This window comes from Bombina bombina, chromosome 7 (assembly GCF_027579735.1).
Source record: "Bombina bombina isolate aBomBom1 chromosome 7, aBomBom1.pri, whole genome shotgun sequence".
Lineage (NCBI taxonomy): Eukaryota > Metazoa > Chordata > Amphibia > Anura > Bombinatoridae > Bombina > Bombina bombina.
The window spans coordinates 407,095,817-407,101,293 of record NC_069505.1 but is presented as its reverse complement, the minus strand read 5'-3'; positions in this window follow the sequence as shown (position 1 = coordinate 407,101,293).

Sequence of the window (5,477 nt, the reverse complement as noted above, 5' to 3'; positions counted from 1 at the left end):
GCCTGGAACAGGACCTTCTCCGCTGAACTTCAGGACAGGTGAGGACCACTTGGGGGTTAGACTTAGGGTTTTTTTAAGGGTTTTTGGGGGGGATTTATTTTATTTAGATAGGGTGGGCAGCAAAAGAGCTGAATGCCCTTTTAAGGGCAATGCCCAACAAATGCCCTTTTCAGGGCAATGGGTAGTTTAGGGTTTTTAGTGTTAGTTTTGTGTGGCTTTGTGTGGTTTTTTTTTTGGCAAAAGAGCCGATTATCTTGGGGCAATGCCCTGCAAAAAGTCCTTTTAAGGGCTACTGGTAGTTTATTAGATTAGGGGGTGTTTTTATTCTGGGGGGGGGGCTTTTTTATTTTCATAGGGATTAGGTGTAAGTTATTTAAAATGTTGTAATTTTATTTATTATTTTCTGTAATCTTAGATTTTTTTTATTTTCTGTAATTCTTGCTTAAAGGGACAGTCTACTCCTGAATTTTGATTAGACTGCCCCTTTAATTTATACTTGGTTTATTTGTATTTTAAAAGTAGTGTTTTTTATTTTAATTTAATAGTAACTTTAGTAATTTTAGTTTATTTAGGGGGGGGGGTTAGGTTAGGGGTTAGGTTTATTGCGTTGTGGGCTATGGTGGTTTAGGGGTTAATACTTGAATAGGTTTATTGCGTTGTGGGTTAATGGCGGATTAAGGGTTAATAGTTTTAATAGGTAGTTTGTGATGTTGGGGTTGGCGGATTTAGGGGTTAATAATTTAGTTATTACTTGCAGTGTGGTTTTAATGGCGGATATAGGGGCTAATAGTTTAAATAGGCATATTGCGTTGTGGAGGGTTTTCGGTCTAGGGGTTAATACATTTAATATTAGTAATGAGAGGGGGGATTGCGGATATAGGGGTTTTACGTGTCGGGCTTATTTTTGGGAGGCGTGTTAGACTTTTACAGGAGATTTGTTATTTTCTTTACTTTTCTTAGGCGCCGGCAGTTTCTAAAGTGCCGTAAGTCACTGCCGACTCCAGAAATTTGAATTTACGCTCATTTCTGGACATCTCCAGAAATTTGAATTTACGCTCATTTCTGGACATCGCTAGTTTATCAGACAGCACTTTATGAACTGCCGGCGGGGTTTATGTAATAACCCGATGGCCGAGGTTAAATTACGGGTGGCGCGGATTCCCACGCTTGCGCCGAAACCTGAGCCGTATATTTGATCGCGCCCATGGTGGGCACACAAAAGTGTATTTGTGGCAGCTTGCATACCCTTTATTATCAGTTATTATTTATTTTATTTTTTTTGTCTTTTTTTTTTTTTAATCTTTTATTAAATTTCCATCTTATAATAACAACATAAAAAATACTGAATTACATAAGTCATATTACAGTTCCATCAACAGAATATCTCCAATCAATCAGCAGAACATAACAAAACAAAATAAAACACAATAAAGCAGAACATAGCAACCAAACAAAACAAAATGGAGAAAAAAAGAGAGAGAAGAAAAAAAAAAAAAAGGGGGAGGAAATTTACCACCGACAACAGACGATCAAGCCCCCGTCTCCCACACTCCTCCATCCCTCCCTTCCTAGCTATATAAGCTGGGTAAATCACCTCTTAACATGGCTTCCTCCAAAAATAATGATCCACGGAAAGGATACATTATCTGCAATTGGCTTTCTTTAGGTAGAGAGGAAATTAGGGGCAACCATTTATGGAAAAAAAACGTTTACTTTTTTTTTCTAAGTTGCAGGTAGTGTCATATAGTTCTAGGGTCATTTGATTTAACAAGACATTTTTGAACTCTGACAATTGTGGATTTTTCTTAGAAATCCAATGTTTCAAGATTAAATTCCTGCCTGTTAAGATTATAATGTTTATAAAAACATTAGCAAGTATTGGACCAGAATTATCCACAAGGAAAAATATATGAACATCTTGGAGTTTAAATATGCACTGGCATAATTTTTCAGCCAAAAGTTGACCTTAAGCCAGAATTTTTGAATTTTGGGGCATTTCCAGAAATAATGATATATATCAGCCGCAGGAAACCCGCACTTGACACACACATTTTTCGATCTTTTCTCCCATTTATTTACTCGTGCTGGTGTAATATATAGCTTATTCACAATCTTTACATGTGATTCTCTCCAGGAGATAGAAGCCGTAGAAAAATCTACCTTGGCAAAGCTGGTCTGAATTGTATCTATTTGGGGGTTACACTTAAAAAGTGCCACTTATCTGTAATTCTACTTAAATTATCCATACCTTGAAAATCCTTTATTGTTCTATATAAAATGGATATCGCTGTTTTCCCATTTCTATAAAATTCAATAATAGGGTATAATTTGTCCCAAGCTTCAAGATTAGATTGGTTTTTCATTAACTCGTTGAGATAGTGTCTTACCTGTGAGTATGCAAAAAAATGATTATTAGGGATATTAAATTCCTCTTTAAGCTCGGTAAAAGATTTACACACCGTCTCAGCATCTTGTAGTTGGGAAATATAAACCAGACCATTTTCTTGCCAGCTTCGAAAAAAATTTGAATTTAGGGCATACGAAAATTCAGGGTTTCCAATAATCGGCAGAAAGTTAGAAAAGGAAGAGTCAATCTCCAGACCATTACATATTTACCCCCAGGCAGTAATGATATTTTTTGTGGTTAGGAATTTTTAAAATTTTTCTGGAAAATTATTCATTTTCAGATGAAGCAGAGCTTTCAACGAATAAGGTTTAATTAATTGCTGGCCCAGAGATAAGGGCGTAAAATAGTCAGAATCCGTAATCCAGTCAAGAGCGATCTTCCCCATACAGACCCAATTATAAGTTTCAATATCCGGGAGTGCTAACCCACCTTTATCTCTTGGTAGCGTTAGTCTATGGTGGGATAAAGCCGTCCTCTTATTATTCCAGAGAAACTTTGTACAAATTTGTCTAAAAAAATACAAGATCCTTCCTAGTAATAAATAGGGCAATACTCTGCATTACATAAAGGATTTTAGGAAAAATCATCATCTTTATTAGATTAACCTTCCCTAGAAGGGATAGAGGGAATTTCGACCAGTTAACAAGATCTTTATGTATTTCGATCCCTAGTTGTGTATAATTTAGGTTGTACCACTCATTGGGGTTTCTAGATATTTTAATACCTAACGGCTAGATTTAGAGTTTTGTCGGTAACGACCCGCGTAGCTAACGCTGGCTTTTTTCTGGCCGCACCTTTAAAATAACTCTGGTATTGAGAGTCCACAGAATGGCTGCGTTAGGCTCCAAAAAAGGAGCGTATAGCATATTTAACGCAACTTCAACTCTCGATACCAGAGTTGCTTACGGACGCGGCCAGCCTCAAAAACGTGCTCGTGCACGATTCCCCCATAGAAAACAATGGGGCTGTTTGAGCTGAAAAAAAACCTAACAACTGCAAAAAAGCCGCGTTCAGCTCCTAACGCAGCCCCATTGTTGTCTATGGGGAAACACTTCCTACGTCTGCACCTAACACCCTAACATGTACCCCGAGTCTAAACACCCCTAACCTTACACTTATTAACCCTATTCTGCCGCCCCCGCTATCGCTGACCCCTGCATATTATTTTTAACCCCTAATCTGCCGCTCCGTAAACCGCCGCTACTTACATTATCCCTATGTACCCCTAATCTGCTGCCCCTAACACCGCCGACCCCTATATTATATTTATTAACCCCTAATCTGCCCCCCACAATGTCGCCTCCACCTGCCTACACTTATTAACCCCTAATCTGCCGACCGGACCGCACCGCTATTATAATAAAGTTATTAACCCCTAATCCGCCTCACTAACCCTATAATAAATAGTATTAACCCCTAATCTGCCCTCCCTAACATCGCCGACACCTAACTTCAAACATTAACCCCTAATCTGCCGATTGGAGCTCACCGCTATTCTAATAAATGTATTAACCCCTAAAGCAAAGTCTAACCCTAACACTAACACCCCCCTAAGTTAAATATAATTTAAATCTAACAAAATAAATTAACTCTTATTAAATAAATTATTCCTATTTAAAGCTAAATACTTACCTGTAAAATAAATCCTAATATAGCTACAATATAAATTATAATGATATTATAGCTATTTTTGGATTAATATTTATTTTACAGGTAACTTTATATTTATTTTAACCAGGTACAATAGCTATTAAATAGTTAAGAACTATTTAATAGCTAAAATAGTTATAATAATTACAAATTTACCTGTAAAATAAATCCTAACCTAAGTTACAATTAAACCTAACACTACACTATCAATAAATAATTTAAATAAAATACCTAAAATTATCTACAATTAAACCTAACACTACACTATCAATAAATAAATTAAATACAATTGCTACAAATAAATACAATGAAATAAACTAACAAAAGTACAAAAAATAAAAAAGAACTAAGTTACAAAAAATAAAAAAATATTTACAAACATTAGAAATATATTACAACAATTTTAAACTAATTACACCTACTCTAAGCCCCCTAATAAAATAACAAAGCCCCCCAAAATAAAAAAATGCCCTACCCTATTCTAAATTACTAAAGTTCAAAGCTCTTTTACCTTACCAGCCCTGAACAGGGCCCTTTGCGGGGCATGCCCCAAGAAGTTCTGCTCTTTTGCCTGTAAAAAAAAAACATACAATACCCCCCCCCAACATTACAACCCACCACCCACATACCCCTAATCTAACCCAAACCCCCCTTAAATAAACCTAACACTAAGCCCCTGAAGATCTCCCTACCTTGAGTCGTCTTCACCCAGCCGAGCCAAATTCTTCATCCAAGCGGAGCAAGAAGAGGTCCTCCATCCGGTAGAAGTCTTCATCCAAGCGGCATCTTCTATCGTCATCCATCCGGAGCGGAGCGGCAGCATCCTGAATACCTCCGACGCGCAACATCCATCCTGGCCGACGACTGAACGACGAATGACGGTTCCTTTAAATGACGTCATCCAAGATGGCGTCCCTCGAATTCCGATTGGCTGATAGGATTCTATCAGCCAATCATAATTAAGGTAGGAAAATTCTGATTGGCTGATGGAATCAGCCAATCAGAATCAAGTTCAATCCGATTGGCTGATCCAATCAGCCAATCAGATTGAGCTCGCATTCGATTGGCTGATCGGAACAGCCAATAGAATGCGAGCTCAATCTGATTGGATCAGCCAATCGGATTGAACTTGATTCTGATTGGCTGATTCCATCAGCCAATCAGAATATTCCTACCTTATTTCCGATTGGCTGGTAGAATCCTATCAGCCAATCGGAATTCGAGGGACGCCATCTTGGATGACGTCATTTAAAGGAACCGTCATTCGTCGTTCAGTCGTCGGCCAGGATGGATGTTCCGCGTCGGAGGTCTTCAGGATGCTGCCGCTCCGCTCCGGATGGATGACGATAGAAGATGCCGCTTGGATGAAGACTTCAATTGGATGGAAGACCTCTTCTGCCCCACTTGGATGAAGACTTCT